Here is a 23,097-nt window from a genome sequence, read left to right on the forward strand (position 1 = left end):
CGACTGCCAAATGGCCACGGACACACTCTGTACTTTTCCACTGTTTGGTTAAAAGCTGTTAAGACGGGTCACATGGAGAGATGGAAAAGCCTTATTTAATCCCATGTTGGTTCAATTACCTTTCATCTTCAAAAAGCCAACTCCACTGGGCTGCAGCATCTATTTCCCGTAAGACAGTTAAAAAAACAAGTGTAAAAACACTTCTCTGCCACCCAAGGCACTCCGTGTGACTGCTGCAGCCTGGATCTCCCCTCCTGCACCCTGGATCTACTTAAAAACTGCCCAACAGACGGATTCAGGTAAAGCCTCTGAACATGAACTTCTCTGCTCCAGCTCCCAGAACTATTTACAACACGACAGTACAGACACGAAAGACACAGAAATTGCTTTCCTGTTAAAACAGATCTTTCAGGTCAAAACAAAAGATTATATTCTAACACTGACGCCTACACAATGTATACTTCTTTTTCATTCCCAAACTAACCCAGTACCCCAATACTGCTGCCACCTGTGGCACTAAAATCAGAAAATCCGCTTAGCAACTAAAACCATTTTTAGTTTAAAAAAAAGTCTAAAGGGTGCAAACAGAAAAAAGGACAAAAAGATTTTAATGTAAAGCAGGAGAAAAAAATTATCAAATACTGAGTACAGAAAAATGAAGATACATTTACTACTGGAAAATAGTTGATATAACCCTTTGATTGTTTGCTATGACGGTAAAATCAATTCCAGAATTTCTGCTTTATCCTTAGAATTTCCAAAAAGCCAAATGCAGATGATTCCTTGAAAAATTTGTTAGTTATGCAAAACTGGTTTCTTACTTTTAGGCTTACACTGAGAAATTATTAGAGAAAAAATTGGCAATTACTAGAGAAACTACACCGCAACCTACATCACTCTACAATAACAAGATCCTATTCTGTCCACCTTTACCATGTAAAAGATGCCAATTTTGGCAATACAGTGTTACAATGACAGAGTTTTCCACCAGTGCTAATGCAGTTCTACACCAGAGGAAACAAGTACCAAATCTGATTATTCACTGAAACGATAGCATAAAAATCCTGAAGAGTCACGGAGATAAGGAAAGCCTTCTCCCTTGCTGGTTTTTTTTTTTAATTTGGTCTTCTGATTAGAGCAAAACAATCCTGGGAATATTCTGGAAGTAAACCTACAGCTTCTTGGGAGAAGCACTGCAGTTCTGGCAACCAGCTGAGAAAAGCTGATCTATAACAACCTCCTATTTCAGCACGTCTGAACTTCCTCAGCCCTTGCCTCTGTTCAGCAATTCCTTTTTCCCACCTCAAATTATCCACCTGGGAAGCTGAAGGCAGAAAGCTGCTTCGTCCCTGATCTGCTCTTTGCAACACTTCATAGGGCTGCAAAACGCCAAGTCTGGCAAATCTGTCGTAACAGAAATTAGGATTTCACGTGTGAGTACACTCCTAGTGGTAAATGCACACAGGATCCTCATGTGCTACGTTACAAATACCACTACTCACAGTAGTGCTGCCATCTGCACTGCTCCTTTTGAAGTGTCTGCCCATCAGATGGTCGCCTGCTGTAACCTCCTGCCTCCCTCCGTCCTGCCCTGACCCGCTCCTGCTTCCGAGGGTGTCCCAGCTGTCCATCTCTGAGTCTCACAGCTGAGTTTATGAGGCATTATTTAATTTGATATTGTTCACAGAACAAGAACCCAGTATTGATCTGTTTTCACTGCTCTCAAAATCTGAATGATTATCTCAATGCGCTGCCTTGAATGACTTCCAGAGGACTCGCTTTTAGTAGAAGGTTAAAAATCTCTGTTGTAAAACAAAAACCTGATCAAATTAATGTGTGTAATTGAACATAACTTACAAAGCAATTTTTAATTTAAAGGGTCTGAAAAATCAAAAATCTGCTTCCCTACAACACTGCAAATATTCCATGGTATTATAGTTAGTCTTTGTGTTAACACCCTGACAGTAGCATCAACTATTCCCTAGTATGAACAAGAAATGTACTTCAATATTTATTCATCCTGAGAGCAACTTCTTTTATTGCAGTAATCCAGTGTAACTCCTCAGCACACAGCAGTTCACCCAGCTTTTGGGGAAAAAAAAAAAACCAAAACAAACCAGCAAACCCCCTCCCCCCTCAACAAAACCCAACCCTTATTTTTAGCATTCTACAATTCAGTGTTGCAGCCCCACCCTCATTATCCCCATTAAATTAAAAAAGATCCTCATCTTTCCTCTGGGTAGTAATACGAGGTCTCATCTCTCCCTTCCATGCTCACAATTTTCCAAAATTCAAATCAGATCATTCACAAAACCAGTGCAGACCTCTAGTGACATTATACAGTGTTTCTGCTCATACATCAATCACTGCTTAGCGTATTCCAGGCTATTTTTAGGATGAGTGATTAAAAGGTCTTTTTAAAAATCATAAAGACAGACTGAGAAGCCTCAGTCATTAAAACGTATGCAGTAATTAAAAAGAACTTGAAGTACTTTGCTGAGTCAGGTCCTACTCCAGACTTCTAGAAAGTTCTGCAAAATACAGAAAATCACTGCAGGGTCAGAAAATAAAATGTTGCCCTGACAAACCTTGACAATTTAGCCCAAATGATGAAGAATTAATTGGCCCAAGAGACTGAAGCCCAAGATCTGCAGAGTGCCCAGTCTTGCCCACAGAGTCAGCACAGATACTCAACTCAAGAATTTGGAAGCAGGCTGGATCCTTGTTTTCCAACCACTGAGGGCCTCACACAGAACACCAAGTTTCTGTTACAAAGCAGAGACTGATTCTCACTAAAAATAATGATAAAGTCAACAGAACTAATGGGAATACAAATAGATGGACAGGAACTCTAATCTGCAGGAAAATTAAAATGCAGGATTTGCTGCAAAGATGAAAGAAATGTGCGAACAATTAAATTGTGTTAGACACAGACACTGAGGGGAAGGTGAACAAGCGTGCTCCAACACAGAAATTTTGACAAAGCAACTATGCAACAGTTCCAGACCACGGGTTTTATCAAAGGGAGATTCAGTGGTTTGTTTTTTAGTCTGACAAAATCAACTACAGAAACAAGTTTCAATATTGAGGAAAATGTCTCCCAATGAAGTAAATTTATGAAGCCAGAGATGTAAAATCACATTGATTCCACAAGTATTATTTTTCATAAAGATAGAGTTCAATCTTGACCACATCTACCACGGCAAAACAGTTAGTATGTTTTCAAAACTATGTTTTCAAAAGTGACTTAGAACTGGGTTGTGCTCCTTTTTGTATCCTCAGGGACTATTACTTTGGAGGAGTGAAATGATGCATTTTCACTTTTACAGATGACAGGGACTATTACCAAAGTAACAACATTTTTACACTGAAAGCCTGCAGGATTCTATTCTATACAACAGCAACGCACCACGCTTACTAATAATCTCTGTCTTAGTTTCTCTTTCTCTCCATCTGGTGTTATTTCTGTGCATCCTTCAGTAACTTCAAATTTGAAACCATTTTTCATTTTCTTGTGTCATTTTATTTGAAACATATGCTTCAGTTATCATCTTTGTCTGCATGTGTGATATCAATAATGATTCTATACAGAGAGAGTCAGATTCCAAAGTCTTTATTAGGTAACAGCTTGCCTGAGCAACATGGGCAGTCTACAAACTATTTAAATCAATTAGACTAATTTCCATATTACTCAACCTGACACAGACACTGTACATCAGAATCTAAGTAAACACATATAGACAAGTAAAAGAAAAGCTATTTGCAAACACTGTGAAAGATCACAAACAGATTAAATAAAGATTACAGTGAACGCCGCATCAAACCCCAGCCGCTGATCCACCTCACGTGGTGTCCTGCCCAGCAGGAAACTCCACAAACATTTCACAGAAAGGTGTAAGGAATTCCTGCAACACAAAGCTGTAAAGTAAATGGTAAAAAAAGGGATCACTTCTACCTAAATGTCACCTATTTCTGGCAGGCAAACACCCCTGAGAATCTATGTTCTGCTTCACCGACAAATAATTGCCGGGAGATTTCCTCAAATCATCACACTCCGGGTTTTGTCCATTACACAACTCTTTCCTTTAATTTGTAGTAAAATAAAGTATCTTAATCAACACATTACTATATGGCACCCACTCAAGACAAAATTTTCCAGTACCAAACCAGTTAATAGGAGAAGGTAAACAATTAGTTCCTTAATATCACGGTCTGTGTGTCCTCCTAGTGATAACTATCTGAAACTGCACTGATCCGCTGCTACGAGCTCGGTCCTTGCTTTAACTCTTCATTTCCTTCATTCCACTTTGATTTTGGGAAATTCCAGCTGTCAAGCCGCATACTGCTCACGGTTACTCACCCAAATAAAGCCCCCACAAGCTCAGCACTAGGTATTTGCTGGGAATAAAATCAAGATGCAAAGATAACTATTAACTACTGCACAGCAAATGTAAAACCAATAAAGCAATTTAAGGTTTCAGAAGAACAAACAAAGTGCAAAGTACTTCAAGGCTTAGGTTTTTAAGCAACACAGAAAACTAAGTGACTTCAACATGATTTTCAGCTAAGTCTATGTGCCAGTTTCACCCAAGACAAAACACTTTAAATCCGAATAAACATGAATGCTCCTCCAATGTGATCATTACTGAAGATTCAATTTCATTTCTACAAAGCAGCTGGACTACAGCTCTGCAGGCCAAAGGCTTTAGGTCACTTTATCTGAACCCTTTTCTATCACAGGTTATTGCATTTTGTCCAAAACAGAACAAAGAAGAATTTGACTTTTTTTTCCACCTGTCAGGTGACCACGCACTGACCAGAGAACTGACAAAAAAAACAATTCAAGAGATATTCTCAGATTATCTCAGATGAATGACAACACCAACCTATAGAGGAATGCAAAAATCATCGGCAGCTCTACCAGACTGAACTGAAAGTTCACCTGGACCTCAAACAAGTACAACTTTTTGGGATTACCTGCAATTCTTACGACCACACTGCATTCTCCCCAATACCCAGGATAAAAGGAAATACACGCCAGAAGACGAGGATACTGGTGCCACAGCTACAAGTTTAAAGCCCAGACAATGAGGGGGAAAAAGAAAAGTAATATCAACAGAACACAGGAACCTCAAGGGGTTTATACCCCTGGTTCTTCCTACAGGGGTGACAAAAGTCACAAAGTTGAGTTTTAGGAATCTCATTGCTATACAGGCAGAAGAGGTTTGAGATATGTAAGGGTTATGACAGACAAGCTATTGACAAATGCTAATTACCAATAAAATTACCATGGAAATTCACAGGAATGTTGCCAACTTTAGGTTGACAGGCAGCATGTCTTTCTGGAAATAGAGTTTTTAGCTGTTATAAAACAGCACGATGACTGGCTAAACCCACAGTATTATTAGAAGTGCTTGTAAATTTAAGAACTACTTATACTTAAGAATTTCCCACTGTTATTACTTCTGTGAAGCCTGGCAAGTTTCAGTATATTGTGAATGGTCATCAAACAAAGTAAGACCTGATTTGAAATGAATGAGTATATTACTAACCCCAAAAATTCACATTTATCTTCAACCTTCAAACTGACACACGATGTTCAAACACTCATTTTCACAGCAGAATCTCTGTATTTTCATATCCTGCAATACTTAGATCATTTATAAATCAAAGCACTCTTTTAAAGGTGTTCTAGCTAGTCTTTACTCTGCTAGGTTAGGTATTAGCCTTAAGTTGTATTTTAGCCAATTAACACGAAGAAAAAAATCCCCACAAAGTAGAAAAAATATTCAACTCAAACATGTCATCCAGGCATTTTTGGATTATACTGTTATTTTAGAAATATGCATACACTTTTGAATTATTTCAGTTCATCTAATCTGGTTAAAAAAATTTTTAAAACCCAGACATAACTCTATTCAAACTGCTTTAGAATTCTAATTTTTCCTTCAGACATGCTTTTCATCTTTCCTGGTTCCCACACAAGCTGACCTGCCACAGTTTAGTTAATTTATGTTTCTCTATGAGGACCATATTTCACTTCAAATAACACGTTTTGGTTGGAATCATCTCTTTTACATTATAAATGTCATACAATCCAAAACTGTGTTCTACGTGATGAGTAATAAAGCTTGGCTGCCTGTTTCCTTTATCACACACACACATATATATGCTTGGGGTTTTTTTATTATTGCCAAATCCTTCATGTCTTACAAAAATTTGATGGCTACTTCCATGTCCTGAGCAACAAGAGACAGGACAAGAGGAAACTACCTCAAGTGTCACCAGGGGAGGTTTAGGTTGGATAATAGGGAGAATTTCTTTACCAAAAGAGTTGTTAACCATTAGAACAGGCTGCCCAGGGTAGTGTTAGAGTTCCCATGCCTGCAGGGATTTAAATAACACAAAGACGTCATCTTTAGGAACCCAATTTTTGCCAGTGCTGTGGGAATGGTTGGGCTCCATAATCCTAGAGGTCCTTTCCAAGTCTCATGATTCCATGATTCCAAAACCTACGAGTTCAGAAGCCACTGACAGCATGAGAACTTTGCACTAAAAAAATAAAATTATTTCATTTCAACACGTTTTGCAGGTAAGTGTTTTTTACACACTTGAAACTCAGCAGGAAAATAAGAACATGGAGCAATTTTGCTGATGCCGGTTTTACCTCGTTATTTCAAACCTAACTGCATCACTTGTCAAAGTATGACTCAGAGTTTGCTAAAGCCTGAGACTATCAGTACTTTCTACGTGTCAGACTATGTGTTTAAGTTGTTCCCATGCTCCCACTGCCTGCTTTGGGTTTTGTGCACTCCTCCAGCACATCCAGTGCCCCCTGCAGCATCACCCTCCATCCCAAGGATCATTATACTGCAGTGCTGTACAAGCTCTGGAGTAGAAACAAACGTCAGGTGGTCCGGCAGCAGCACGAGAAGGAAAAACAAAAATCAGCTGAGTTTTTCTAAGAAGTACATTTTTAGATGTACCGTGTAGAACAAGGTTTTAAGGAAGTGGCTCATACCGGAAGCCAGTGACCTCACAGCTTCATGTAAACACCACACAATTACAACATGAAAAAGAGCAATATTCTCTCACTGCCCTTTCTTTTAGCGTGTTCACTATTCACTCAACGCTTCTCAATTACGAAAACTGCAGATCAAAGGAATCGGGTTTTTACAGGTCTAAAAATACAGATTAATGTGTGCTTGTGGCTTGTGCCATATCCAATATGAAACACCATTAAATCTCTGTAATATCACCACCTTTCAATGATTTCCTTGTATTTTGACTATTAACTTCATTGTGCCAAGCCCCAACAGGCAGAGGATGGGACCCCTCACAGCCATGCCAACCACCAAAAATCCCTATATTCTCTACCCCTTCCTTCCACTTCCAAAACTACCTGTCCCTACCTCTTATCCACCTTCTAAACCATCACATCCATTAATTATCTGGCCTTTCCTCATCCTTACAAAGAAAGGACTGAACCAACTGTTAAATGCCATCACCTGCAATGAGAGCTGTGCTTCCCCATTCTATTTCTGATTTGAATTGACTGAAGACTCTGATATATATTTATTTATCATTGTTTGACATGTGTTAGAGTGGCTTTCAGGTTCTACTTATCTTCTCATTTTTTAAGGCAGGTTTAATCCTTTCTCCATTCTTTATGTTGTTTCTTCTTTAATGAACTTAGCCAAGTATTTGGATTTGAAGCATTCATTATCTCTACCCAAATAACACAAGAATGGAACCACTCTCTTATGAGCTCTTACACCACCGACTGGAAGAAATTCCCACGTTTCTCCAGTCTCAAATCTCCAGGATCTCTGTCTGGTTTACCTCACTGAGCAGAGTATTTCCAAGTGAGTGCAACACCTCCAAGAAGAACTGGACCTCACCATCTGCTTTTTAAATCCACTCATATATCCTGGGACACGTTTAAAACCTTAGTAAAAGGGAACATGCGAAAATCCAACTCTTTTCAGTGCCTGGACTGCACTAAGTTCTCCACTGGTCTTGTGGAGAGTCATGGTCTTGGCTGATGGATACACAGAAGCTTAGAATTACAAATTTGTCAGGTTTGGGGATAAGTTTTTGGGTTTTTTTTCCACTAGTAATCCTGACTTTTGCTTATGGTTTTTGATGAAACTGAGTTAGGAAAGGAGAACTAGGAGAATGTACAAAAAGAACTTAGATAATAAACTTAAATAAGAGAAGTGGGATGAATTTCAACAGCAGCAGATGTGCAGTCATATATCTGGGTAAAATGCATATTCCCACCAGGTAAACACCTCCTTAATTTGGAAACTATGAAGGAGGAAAAATCCTAGCCCATTACTAAGTGACGGTCGGCCATCAGAGTGACACACCTGCTAAATAAAGCAACTGTGACCCTAATTTATGGCTGCCTGGAAAATTCACCTAATTACTGTGCATGCCCTGCTTAAGGGAGCTGGATTCACCCTGGAACATGGAAAGAAAGGTGGATTTAGGTAGCAGGAATGGCAGCAGATGGTTAAGCTTTGCCTTGCAACTGCGAGTTCTGCACTTGGCAGATTGACCTGGCCCACTTCACTGCAAGTTTAAAATGACAAAAAAGCAAAGAAAAAAGGACATTGACCACTAGCCATGGCCTTAGACCTGAAATTCTGATTTCTCAGCCAAGATCAGTGTCAGCAGTCACAGGACAGTGGTTGCTGGTTCTCGCTGCCTCCCAGAACCGATGAATCCTTGCCTGGACAAGCTCCTGCTCTGCCATCCTCTGCTCCATCAGTGGTTTGTGTCCAACTGCAGGCATCAGCTGAGGGCAGCGATCAGAAGCAGCACCTGCAGCCTCCACCCCGGGAAACAACACGGGAGCCCCAGCTCCAAAATGAAAGGCAGGACCATGAGGTTTGTGAGGCAGGAAATGGAGGGCGAGCCGAGCACTCATTTTGTGCAGCCTCAGCTGCAGCAAACAACAGCAACACGATTAAGAATAGTTCCTTGAATCATGTTTGTGCTTTGATGAACGATTCCAACTGCACGTCAGAGCCCAGCACAGCGAGCTAAACTCACCACAGACATTCTAGAGGAATACAGAGATCCTCAGGGACACAGTGTCCCATGCTGGTTTAACTGTGCTGGCTGCAGGCAAAGCAAGGTGCAACGCCAGCTCCGAGCTGAGCCAAGAATGCAGAGCAGGCACAGTCTGGGGCAGTCAGGAAAATGGAAAATTCAATACTGAGCACAGACTACAGGCCTTGTTTGCTTACCTGACTGAAGAGGTAGTAGCTGATATAATTCCTGGTCATAAAAGCATTAGAGTAATAAACACAAGCTAAGAGGTATAAGGCAAACTCTACAATTATCATTAATAAGTGAGCATGAAATGGCTCTTCAAGATGTTAGGCTGGCAATTTGAAGACCCGCAAGATCCTGGATGCTCTGAAAGTTGGAATCTTTCTTCTAATTCCAATAATGGAAACAAAAAAACCTGTCCTTAAGATGGAGTTTGATTATTTTGAAGAACAAATTGTATAGCAATTATACAACATCAGGCTTCCTATATCAAGTGACAAGACTTGGAATCCTAGGAAACCATTTCCAGTTCAATATTCTTACTAGCAGTTAGCATTAATTCTGCAGGAATATCACAAACGCCATCAGCAATAAGTATATTAGACAGGAAACGAAGGTAAGAAAGAGAATTACCCAATACTGAAGAAATAAAGAAGAAAACTGACCCAATCAAAAGTTCTGCTATCTAAAATAACCCCTTCAGGAATAAAAATAATGAATAGAAACTGCAAAATCATCCTCCAGAAAGCAAACAAAAACAATACTCTAAATCTCTGACTGTAAAAAAAAGATCTTAGAGAAACCAGAAGAACATACCTAGTAATGCAAGGAGAAAGGGAAATGGTCACTAGCTATCAATGGAATACCTCAGTGAGAACAGAAATACATGGACAATGTTTCTTCACGATTTTTTCAAGTCCAAATGATCAGTAATAACATCTGCCATGATAGCTCACTCGCTATTTCATCAGTACAAACACACGCCACTGCTACTGAGCAAGTGAGAGCACCTCTAGCAGCTAAACTCCCCCAAACACATCAAAAGCAACACTTTTGACACCCTAAGTAAGTTGTAAGATTCACACATGCACCAGGGCAACATAACTGAAGCTCTAATTTTGACTAACGGAGAAGTAATAAGAAGACTGCTAATTTTATGGGCAAGCAGCCTAAAACATTTTTTTGGAAGCTAGCAGTCGCTGGAGGAATTTCTACATTGGTAGTAAGTCAAACCTGAATGCCCCAAAACATGATAATTAATGGGAAGAACAAATCCTTTAAGAGAAAATAACCATAGTTACAAATGCATGGTAATGAGTCATGTTAAAAGAAAAACAAAATATTTCCAGTATGTGAGCCAGATGACTGCTGGACCACATCAGTTTATGGTAAAACACAAGAACAGATTTTTAAACATCTGAAGATAAGCTCTTCAAAAGCCAGCATTATCCTGGGCCAACACATTAATCTAGCAGTAACACAAAGACGTATCTTTCCATGAAATCTAAATTTAAGATCCCTGCATTATTCCTGAACTAACTTCTGCGCCACAGCTCCAGGCACTTGACATCCCTGAAGTTAATTCCTCCATCAATTCCAAGTTTCTTTCAATAAAAGGCACCAAACCCTTCTGTGTTTACACAACCAGGTCGAACACCAGCACTCATTAGGAAGAGCAATAAGCAAATCAACAGGAAGCACAGCCAGTTGGAAGGATTATGGAAGATCCCAGCAAAAATCTGACATGTGGCAACATGGGACAGCGAAGTTGGGAGCCTTAGAACTGCTGCCTTGGAGCTGAGCACAGGATAACATCTTCCCAGATGAATACATGGCTGTCTTCCCCACCAAAAAGTAAGTAATATAATATAATATAATAAACAGTTTATGAAAGTCAATAATTGACAGGCCCCTAAAGTTAGCCAAAATGCCTAATAATAGGTACTAGGAACATGAATGAGTAATAAGCAGATGTAATATAGAGAAGTTCAATGAACTCTTCAAATTTGATTTTTGTGTACAGAGGAAACAGTTTTGTTTGACTTTTACATTAAGCTGTGGACTTGGCAGTGCTGGATTAATGGCTGAACTCAATCTTAAAGGTCTTTTCCAATCTGAATGATTTTACGATTCTATTCTGGTCTCCCTATGTTAGCCATTTGTCTTTTCTTCACAGTCTCTGATTTTTAAATCTTACCCAGTCTGGATTTCTGTGCTTCTACACTTTCAGAACTGATGTCACAGACAGAATCCCCTCCCCAGCTCCTCTGATCTGCCCTCAGTGCTGGTGATGCTGACCCACATGCATCAGATTCCACAGGAGGAAAGGTGGCTGTGCATGCATCTCAGGACATCCCCTTTCCCTGCAGGGCTGGGGAATCCCAGCCCCTGCTGCCCAGGCCTCCTTCTCTGCAGCTCCAAATCTTATTTACAACACTCACAGGAGATGAGGGACTTTGCAGCAGAACTGCAAATACAAACAGCTTGAATTTTGAGCTACCAGTGAAGCTGGTTAACATAATGTAATACTTAAATATGCTCTTATAAACCACAGGAGGGATTCAGCAGTAGATGGTACTATTAATATAAATATTATTTAACAGAACCCTTGAGAGACACAGAATGTAGAAGTAGAGGGGTCAGCTGAATAAGATTAGTTGAAAAAACATGTATTTATGATCTTCATCCATTTTAAACTAAATGCTAGCAGGGAAATTCATTCTGAAGTCAGTTATGCAAGAAAGGCTGCTACAAAATCAGTCTTAAAAGCAAGCATCCTGAAAACCTTCATCCATCTAGTACACACAGTGAAGATGCCAAGAAAACATACCTTACAACCACAGCATGCGAAGTCAGTTACTTACAGGCCCCGGTCTAGAAAAAAAAAAAAAACGGAACGATTCTTTTATAGGAAGAAATTACTCCCTGTGAGGGTGGGGAGGCCCTGGCACAAGTTGCCCAGAGAAGTTGTGGCTGCCCTTGGATCCCTGGAAGTGTCCAAGGCCAGGCTGGAGAGGGCTTGGAGCAACCTGGGATAGTGGAAGGTGTCCCTGCCCACGGCAGGGGGTGGCACTGGATGTTTGAGGTCCCTTCCAACCAAAACCATTCCATGATCCCATTCCTCACTCCAGAAACCTCTAAGCTATGAACCACACTTCTACAATCCACGGGAACATTGCCTTGAGCCCTGGTAAGAGCCTAAGATGGATTTTGCCCATCCCCATGCTTTAGGTGCCTGGTGGCAGTGATGGGCAGAAGGGAACAAAACACACGTCAGGGTGGAAGGCTGATCTGAGGAGTCTGACTGTGACTGGATGAAGAGAACCTCCCTACTGCTGCCCTTCCCTGCTGGAATTTCTGCTCTTGCAGATTCTTTCTTTGCATTTCCAGAAACAACAAATCACAAAGATAACCCGGCACTCAGCAAAGAGGCAAAGTCTCCTTTTGCTGCAGGAAAAAGCAGAAAAACAACTCAAGAAAACAGACAGATCATGAATGCCATTCACAGGAGGAGGATAGATTTAGACACCTCATTTTAGTTTCCAGCAGCAGCCTAAAGACAAGACCTAGGATGGACACTTACTGCAGGCACAACCATGAGGGAGCATTTCAGTGGAAAAGTCGTGAAGTAGGAAAGAATCGCTGCAATGTCTTTCAAAAACATGATGCATTTCTGTCCATGTTACCAGAAAGAACAACGAACAGCTGAACAATGTTGTTTAAGATCTTTGCAAAGATTTAAGGATCAAGTATGAAAATTAAATAAGCCAAGCATAGTTTACCCAGGAGAAATGTCGCATGCCAGAAGAGGTGTCACTTTATACAGTAACATTAGAGCTATACAATAATTAATGTTGACACAGCTACCAAAGAGACTGCATCCGAAAGTCTCAGAGCTGACTTCCAGGTTTCATCTAGCCAGGGAGATTTTTCTAAAGTAGCAGAATTAGAAAAAAATAAATTACATTCCTTGTCTACCAGGAATTGTATGTGCATCACAAGCCTGTGCTTCAAAGCAGACTTTACTTTGGGTAAATACAATTTTTTCATGGTAACTGATCTCACAAGAAACTGCCAGAAGATGCATTAGCACTTTATCAGCCCACAGCATCTGGAACAGAATTAAACCTGTTCATGATATAGGAGCACTTTGTAATTGCAAAAGCGAACGTCAACAAAAGGGATAAATACAACCAGATACATCCTACACAGAACTTGACCAGGAAAACATTAGACATGACAAACTGTGTTTATAGTATTTACCTGATCCAAGCAACCAGGAGAATAATCTTACCTAAACCTTCTCAGAGTAACTTTACCCACAGGAATACAACGTTTGCTTTACAGGAAAAGGCTACCAGGGCTTGTTTTTGAAACCAGTGGTCTTTAAACGACCAGGGACTGCAATATATCCTGGAAAGGGGGAAGGGCACGAAAGAGCTGAAAAATGGAGCAGTGAGGGTTCCAATTTGGAGCCTGAAATCTGTTGCAGGAATCATACTGCACATTTACTTGCAGTAGTGAAGGGCTGGATCTTGCCATCCAGGCTGCACCATGAGGATCTGTTTTCCATGTTTCTGTAATTGGAAGAGTGGTCTGACAAATGCTGCTCTCCCATCACAATGCTGGAGGCCTGAGTTAACCTATCAAACGTCCCTACCAGCATTTTTCGCCCACTGTATTACACAGTTTTGGTCTCCAGTACAAATTATTGCTGCTTATAGATGTGACTCATTCACTGCTGAAGTAATACTGCTTTTGAGGAATTCAGTTTTATTCAATAAATAACATTTCAGCTCACAATTCCTGCTTACTTCTACACAGTCACCATCTCTGACTTTTTTCTCTCCAATATTCAGCAAGGACTTCCCTGTGAATGCCAGCAATTCCATTAATAAGGACTGGGAGAACAGAGGTCACCACTCAACTCCCACTGAAATAGTACAGCTGAGCTCTGCCCTGCGTAACTCCTTTTAACATCAAGACCAGCAATAGATGAAACCTGCAGTTTCTTGAAAACCAAAAAGGCAGCTGTTTCCTAAGTCACAAAAACACAAAGGAAAATAAAATTTCACACCCTCCCCAAAACAATAATTATTTTATTTTTAGTAAAATAATAATAATCCAAATAAAAAAAACCCCCAAGAACAAAACAAAAAAAACCAAACAAAACAACACAAAACCACAAAAAACCCACACAAATAACAAAAACTAAACAGAAAAAAACCCAACAAACCTCAAAACAAAGAAAACCCACAACATATAGCTGTGCTATAGTACAGGCTGATCAGAACAGCAGATACAGTCACTGTTAGTGAAATCTTGTACATTTAATTGCTCCAATCTTATTCTTGTTTCACATTGTGTCAACACCAAACAAATTTAAACCAAATTTCAATGCATTTACATTCAAAATCCTGATTTTTAGATCAATATTGTTTTAAAAGCATCTGGATTACCAAAGCCATACAGGGCTAATAATCCAAAGACTAAAGTTGTTTTATGGGAAAGGTGCACAACCCCCTGCCAGAATTAGTCGTGGTTCCAGGACAATAACCTTTGGAGAAGCAGCTGATCCCATAATGCTGGATGCACTGTTTGGCTTTCAGTTTATCCAAACAACCACCGGCTTCCCTGAACAGATGCCCATGGACACAGAGAAGAAGGGAAGAGCAGGAATCAGACGCTCTGGCTGGAACAGGGGCCCCTGCTGCAGCTCCGGGAAGAAGGTGGGCTCTTGGAACAAGAGCTGCCAAGGAAGCGCCAAGTGACAGGGACTCCATCCAGGAGCCCACGCAGCAATCCCTGGCGCTGCTGGTCTCCTCCGGCAGAGGGCAACGCTGGAAAAATCGCCTGGAAAGGAGCGGAGTATTCCATGGAACCGAGACACCGCCGACATCTGCCTCGGAGCACACGCAGCACTGCACGCTGCGGGGCTTGAACGCGGCTGCTCCGCCGAGCCTTCTCCTCCAGATGTATTTCCTGCACTTGCGTTTTACAGAGCGGAAAAATATACCTGCTGCTTTCCAGATTTGGAATCCTGTTCTCTATCAATGGGACAAACGTAATCCTGATTGCTCCAGGGTCCTGGAGCACTGCCACGAAGCCAGAGAAATTAGGATGTAAGGATCTCCCAAGAGCTACAGATGATCCATCAATACCCAGCAGACGTTGACAGATGAACACTGAAGTTACACTAAAATAAGAAAAAGCGGTGGAGAACGACACTGCAGAATGATACAGCAACTACACCCTGCTCGGGAACATGAACGGTGCTTTCAGTTTACAAAACACATCCAGATAATAGCCAGAAATGTCCTTTTCCTCCTCCTGCGGGAAGTAAACACGGTGGCTGGAGGCTTCGTCTCCCTCCCAGGAGACCTGACAGCTGCTCACATGAGCTGCTGCGTAGCAAGAAATCTCCCAAGTTCCAATAATCCAAACACAAGGATCCCTCCTGCTTCAGACACGTCTCACCAGCACCTGATCTCTGGCAAACACCTTCCTGTGCTGATGTAAATAATCATCAGGATAAAACCCAGGCAAATGCTTGTTTTCTATCCGAACCTCTGTTTGATTTTCCCTTGTTTCTTCAGCACACTGGAATTTATTCAAGGCCAGTACCTGCCTTCATTTTACAACTCTTATTTTTGCAGAAGCTCCTGGAGAAGCTACTACAGTTGTGTTAAAATTCAGCAACCTGAGCATAATGCAGGTATTATTCAAAACAGCACATTTTGGGGGCATTCCACATACAATGCTATTAAATGACCACAAAAAACATCTTGCTTTTCTGAAAATCTGAAAGCTACCAAAAAAAATATACCTGATGACAACACAGATGAAAAAGAATTAGCCCAGATGCAAGGTATATTTTCCAGAGAGATACAAACTTGCTCCACCTGTAACAGAAGAAGTTCCATGGATGATGTTCAACACAAGTTAATAATCACTACAAAAAAACCCAAGGATTACTTCAGGCTCAGCACTGAAATTGGTACATTTTAGTGTAGCACACAGGTAAACTGGGGCAGAAATAGCTCTATTTTGTAACAACAGAGAATGATGTTTACCAGGTTTCCCTCTCCCCATTCTGCTCACCTCATCTTCCCCCCCCAGAAAATTAACTGCTGCTTCTGATAACTGGCAAGAGAACACAAATGAAAAAAAAATAAAGGAAAATAAATAATATCATGCCACTATTACTGGCAGGCTGACTTTGCAAGATTTTGTTTAGATGAGACTAATGTTCAGCACTATGCACATATAAGCACACCATGGGCTTGGCTGCAGAGAGCAAGGATCAGAAATACAGGACAGAAAAAACAGGATGACTGCTTCAGAATTTACCAACTCTGCTGATTTTCTACACAATTGCACAATTTACGTTCCCTAATAGGACCTGCTGCTTACACAAGACACATTCAGAGGAGTGTTTGTAAAATCACGGCTTACAAATGGTGTTATAAACGCCCTTTAAACCATTTGTTTCTCAATTTCTTTTGCTTGTATTTTAGTAAGACATTTCTAGCCTAGTAAGAATTTTTAAAAAATCCCTCACCATCAGCTCACTAATACTTCACAATTATGAAAAAATAATTCTCAGGTAACAGTACACTGAAATTCAGCCCACTGAAACAGAGTAGGACCATCTCCCCTAATTCAAATTACTTCCCACAAGTCATAAACCACTGTCAAAAGCAAAACTTCAATGCCCATATTGACCAAAACTATTTAAAACAAGAATATTATTACAATTATTGGGTTTTTTTGTCCTGCCAATTAAATCAGTTCTATGTAAGAAATTAGATTTTCAGCTTGACTGTTTTATTACCATCATGAGTATTTCTGCCACACAGACGTCACAATTTCAGGCATTTCCAAACGTACGCTTGGAAAGAAGCACAACACGGGGGCATTTAAATTCATTCCAGAGCTCAAGGTATCTCATGAAAATTCCTAAATCAGGACCCACTGCAAGTGTTAAATTCCCAGATCAGGAATCTATGGCAGGATGAAATCTCTGACCTTGGTAAGGGTAAAACTCAGCACAAACAACTCCCATTTCCAGCCTCGCTGTTAGACAACAATGCTACGTCTGCTGGCTGAGGTGCAGCATCCTGAGGGACTGGGAAAGGACAGGGGATTTTTCACTGTATTTGCATGAAATCCAAAGCCGAAAGAAAAATACTGTTTATGCTGAAATTCATGACAAGGAGCTGCAGCCCCATTAATTCCATCTCCAGCCATTTAGAAAACCACGAGTCAGGATCCAAAATTATCATCAAACTGACTTGAAAGAACTGCTGGGGAGAGGTTTTTTGGTTTTTAACTTTGTATTTCAGCATTCCTGTTTGCAAGAGCTGTAAGCCTTTATGTGACAGTATTTTTGAGCTCATATTCTGGTGCTACCAATAACTTCAGAAGCAAGATATTTATGGAAAAACACCGTGTAAATATGGCATGAACTACAGCCAGTCATGCTATACACGAGGTCAAAAAACCATGACTCTGTGTTTTCATTTATAAATACAAATGAAATATAGTAAATACATGATCACAGCAATTAAAATCTAGCCTGGATTAAAGAAATCCTCTTAATTTTAACAATATAACAGACTAATACAGCATAATCAAACATGTTTTTAAAGTAAGTTCACAATTTCCCTATTTGTTAAAACTGAAAAAAGGTTTTACTACTTCCTACTGCAAAACCAATACAAACACTAATTTAAATATTTGGTTTTCAGCTGCTTTTCAAATACTTACAAAGACTAAAACAGCAACCTTTTTCCCACCAAAATTTGGCAAGGCATAAGACCCTAATATGACACTTTTTGAGTACTTCAGAGCAAAATGGGGATTGTTTATATAAAAAGTGGAGACAACTGGCACAATACCTATTTTTCATAGCCCTTTTTTCATATACATTTTATTCGTCACCAAAACAGCTCAGTGGAACACAGTGTGCAGCACACATTGTGCCTTGTCATGAGCTGACAGCAAATGAAGAGAAGGTGAACCAAGTTACAAAACAAAGTATTTTTTTTTTTCCTTCTTGCTGCCTGAGAAGATAAATGATCTTAGTTATATTAAAGAGAAATGGGATACGGGATCCAAAGGGCTCGTTTTACCTTAACTGCATCTCACCAACAAAAATAGAGAAAGCAATTTCCTGGTGCATCAATTCCACGCCAGCACCTCCACGTACGCTCCGAATTCCGAGGCGCTGGTGCGCTGTGCCACTGCGCACCTCCGGGTATCCTCACATCTCCAGCACGTCATCTGCTCCCCAGCAATTTCCTCTATTAAGGCAGGGTTCTTTTTTCCCCCCCCAAAATACAAAGATAACACGGATATGCCTGCCCGAACCAAGTGCACCACCCCGGCCGAATAAACATCTTTCTGTAGGTAACACCGTGTCAAATTACTCCTGTAACCAACACAAAGCACCAGCTCTCTCCCAGGACATGTATCATCCCCCCAGCTCTCTCACCACTACAGTGCCACTCACTCCTTTCTATAATTTCTTGTTATTTTAATGCCAGCTTTCCTTCCTCAACCACAGTGGTCAATATCTGGAAATTCCCATAATTTCAGATTGCAAAAAACTCTACTGAAAAAGTCAAGATGGAAGAGAAGCTGAAGAATGTGAAATATCATAAAGTATTCCTGATCCGTTTACCGGACTAGACCAGTATAAAACTGCAAACTTCATCTCCCCATCCTCCTTCTCATGTTCTGTATTTATAAGGTATTAAAATCCTCCTCCTCCTAAGCAAAGACTCCTTTCTAGTGCAACACCAAAGCAGTTTTAAATATCTATGTACAGTCCTCACCATTATAAAACCCTCTCTTCCTCTTCTCGACCCAGTCTCGTTGATCTGCTGTTATTTAACTCTTGAAGGCTACTTGAGACACATCACGTTACTAAAGGTTATGTAACTCTTAAAAATACACTGAATTTTAAATTTTTAAGCTGTGTAATAGAAACACACACAACAAAACACACAGCTGAGGGTTTTTCTTCCCACCCCTCCTCTACTTATTCTAAACCAAAACATTTCAATGATCTAGAATAGTGGACTTCCGTATTTTTTTTCAGCTTGTCGGCCACAAAATCTTTAGCAGTGCAGAAAACAGTATAATGAGCATAAGCCTACAGAAAACACGATGTCCTTTCCTCTGTGGCTTCCCACTGACCCTGCCTGAGTTGTCCACTGCCTGCAAAGCTGAAAGCTGCTGATCTAGAACCGAGTATCCCCTTACTGTTTGCTCTGCCACCCGAGAAGTCGCATTAAAATGGCATCACGTTCCTTAACTCCAAACTGACTCGCCTTTCTCCATATAACCTACTAACAACCCATGCTCCAGAGCATTTCATAAAACCTTATTCCCAGGAACAACCACCGAAAACAAAACACCATCATTTAAGACGCCTCGCTTTGCCACGGATTCGGACATGGCATGAGTCCTTCACACTGAACACTGCCCAACCCACCTATAAATAGCCTCAAAGCTCCAGGCTCAGGAGACTGATAGCTCCACACAATCCTTGCAGTGTTCCCTGGCTTCACCTACATAAGAGCCATGCCGTAACACTGCCGGGCTCGGCAGACACCGAGCTGCTGCTGTGGCTTACGCAGGAGAGCACGGAGGGAGGGGAAAGAAACAAAAAAAATAGAAGAAAAAAAAAAAATCACTGGGCATAAACAGCTCTCCTCGGGAGAGAAACACCTCCCTCTCCGGAGGCCAGAGCCAGCCACGGACAGGCTGTCACGGCTCGGCCATGACAGGTACAACAGCCATGGACAGGCCCTTGAGGGGAGGTTTAATGGGGCTGGGGATGAGTGGACACTCATGGTGAGCAAGGGCCTGGGGACAATGGCTAGAGGGTCCTGGCCACATTCCTTGGACAGGGGGGCTTCAGGTTCCCTGGGCCTGCTCAGGTTCCCTGGGCTGGTAGCCACACCCAGGCCCGGTCAGACACCCTTGGCCAGGGGGGGCTTCAGGCTCCTCCCAATCTGGCAGGCAGTTCTGTTCCCCATCAGACCCCATAGATCGGACAGCTCCAGACACCCCTGTTTCCCACCAGAAACACCCTGGACAGGAGGGCTCCAAGACCCCCAGTGTCACCCTATCAGATCCCACAGGCAGGACGTCTCCAGATCCCCACGGTCCCATCAGACCCCCACGAACAAGAGAGCTCCAGACCCCCATGGTTCCCGTCAGACCCCACAGACAGGACGGCTCCAGACCCCCATGGTCCCAGTCAGACCCCACGGACGGGAGGGCTCCAGACCCCCGTGGTCCCAGTCAGACCCCACGGACAGGAGGGCTCCAGACCCTCATGGTCACACTCAGACCCCACGGACAGGAGGGCTCCAGACCCTCATGGTCACACTCAGACCCCACGGACAGGAGGGCTCCAGACCCCCGTGGTCCCAGTCAGAACCCCCAGCCCCGGGGGCCACGTGACCGGCCCGAGGCGCCGGCACGTGGCCCAGACCGTAACAAACAGGCGGGTGGGCGAAGGGGGGCGATGCAGGGGGGGCCGGGGTGCGCTGCGATTGGTCGGGAGGGCGCGCCGCGCGGCGGGGGGGCGTGTCCCCGCCGCACCGCCCCCGGCGATTGGCCGGCGGGGGGGCGCGGTGGGCGTGGCCGCCACCTCCCCCCCTGCGACCCCCCCCCCCGCCCCGCTGCCTTGGTGCAGTGCTGAGGAGGCGCCAGGCGGGGGCCGCGCGCGCTTTTCCCGCCCTCAGCGGGGCCGCCGGGACCCCCCTGAGGGCGCCGCTCCCTCGCACCCGCCATGGCGGCACCGCCGTCACCCCCGCACCGCTCGCGGCACCCGGAGCTGCGCCACTCAGCAACCCGCGGCTGCCAGGTCCTGTTCCCGCACCCCGCTTCACTCTCAGCCCCGGCAGCGCCGCCCGCCGCGAGTCCGCGGAGTGCGGGACCGCTCTGGCGCTCCCCACACGACCAGCGCTTCGGCCCCCTCTCCCCGCACGCACCCACCTGTGGGGCTCCCTCGGCCGCCTCCATCATCAGCCCGCGGGCAAATGCTTAAATATCCCCGCGGAGGCAGCGCCTGTGTCACGGACCAGGGCTGCGAGCGGCAGTGCGGCCCTCCCCGCCTCCCCCCCCGGCCCGCCCCGCTCCGCATCTTGTTTTCTCCATACGCACTTGGAAATGCGTACTGGAGAAAAGCGGGACTGGGGGGGGGGGGGGTACCGCTGATATTTATTCCCGCTGTTATTCCCGCTCTGTACAGGATACCCACGCAGCACCGAGGAAAACAACGCGGCGCAGCCCCGTCCTTTCACCCCCCCCACCACTCCGCGCTGTCACTTGGTTGCTTCCCCCATGTCGCGACGCGCACACATGCCCCCCCCCCCGCCATGTCGCGACAGCGCCCCGCGCACCTGCCGCGCCTCGTCCGCCCCCCCCCCCCCGCCCCCGACCCGCCGTGTCCTACCGGGGGTGCGGCGAAACGGACGCTCGGTTCTCCCTCCCCGGGGAAAGCAGCGCGGTGCCGGCGCTCCCCCAGGTGCGCGGGGGCTCCGCGGGTGCGGAGCGGGGGGAGCGGCGGGGAGGGGGCGGCAGGAGCCTGGATGGAACCGGGATGGAACCGGGATGGAGCGAGCCTCCCTCCCCCCCAGTTCCCCGTCCGCCCCCCCCCCGCCGCTTGTGTTTACCTCAAGTTTGAATTTTATCTGCGCAACATGAGCTGGAATGCGGACATGGAGGGCGGGAGGGCGCGCACACGCCCGGCGCTCCGCGGGGACACCGCGGACACCCCGCACACACACACCCCGCATCCTTTCCCCGCACACACCGCGCCCGCGCCCCGCGCCCCCCGCCCCGGTCCCGCCGGTAACTTACCTCCGCCACTGGCTCGCCTCCTTCTCCTCCTCCTCCTCCTTCTCCTCCTCCCCCGGGGAAGGTGCCGCCCGCAAGTCCCATCAGCGGGGCGGACACCGCGCTCCCGGCGCGCCGAGACAGGTGCAGCCGGGGCGGGCGGGTCGGGGGGCGCCGCCACCTCCCTGGGTTCCCCCACTGCTTCCCTCCGTCCCTCCCCACGATGTTGTTTCGTTATATCATGTCCATCATGTGACACCCGGAGGCCTCTCTATGGAAACTTAAAGGGGACTTTCACGTCCGCCGCCGCCGGACCCGCCGGTACCCCCGGGGGGCTGCGAGCCCCGCCGGTGCCCGCCTGCCTTCCCTCCGCTCCCTCCCTTCCTTCCCCGGGGGGCTGCGCTCTCGCCTCCTACCGCCCTCTGCTTAAAGCAAGTTGCTGCGCTTGCTTCTTCTTCCATTCTTATTATTATTATTATTATTATTATTATTATTATTATTATTATTATTATTATTTATTGTTTATTAGGGTTGCTTTGGTGTTTGGGTTTGGCTTTTTTTTTCTTTTTCCCCTTCTCTTTCCGCAGAAGGGAATAACCGGGGAATAACCGGCCGGGCGGGCACCGTGCGGGAGGATGGACCCCGCTCCTGGAGCTTAGGGATCCGGTGCTCGTCTGCCGCCGCGGTGGGTCTCGGGTGCTGGAAGGGGCAGAAAAAACAACAACAACAACAAAAAAAAATCCAAAACAACCAAAAGAAAAAAAAAAAGAAAATAAAAACGGGGGGGAAACCCTTGTTTGTGTCGGACTGAGGAGGAGCAGATGTGAGCGGTGCTGCCCGTGCGGGGTCGATGCGGTGGTCGCGACCGGTTTAACTCTGCCAGTCGGTAGCGAAGCGATTTCACCGTCCCGACCCGTCGCACCGTCGGCTCCCGACAGCCGGCTCTGTGCCGAGCTGCTGGAAGGAGCCGCTCCAAGGGATGTGCGCTGGCCAGTGCAACACTACCAGCAAGCAGCCAGCCTTTACAGAAGGGAAAGGGGAAGATGCCGACAATTCCCCGTGGTTCGGGCAGCCCCCGGTTCCCCTCGCATCCCGCCGCCCGGCCGCAGCCGCCGGGGGTGCGGGGCCGGCCAGCGGCAGCGCCGCGCTCCTCCGGCTGCTGTTCCGCCTGCGGTG

At 44.5% G+C, this 23,097-nt stretch overlaps 1 long non-coding RNA gene across 1 annotated transcript in view; it reads right to left on the minus strand.

The window, feature by feature from the left end:
- Positions 1-22,103, minus strand: part of LOC309572620 — a 35,643-nt gene extending 13,540 nt beyond the window's left edge. The window contains exon 1 of the long non-coding RNA XR_014226383.1: positions 21,946-22,103. This is a non-coding gene — a long non-coding RNA (uncharacterized lncRNA). The remainder of the gene's footprint in view (positions 1-21,945) is intronic.
- Positions 22,104-23,097: the final 994 nt, after the last annotated feature.

Source organism: Coloeus monedula (genome assembly GCF_965178545.1).
Source record: "Coloeus monedula genome assembly, chromosome: 4".
Lineage (NCBI taxonomy): Eukaryota > Metazoa > Chordata > Aves > Passeriformes > Corvidae > Coloeus > Coloeus monedula.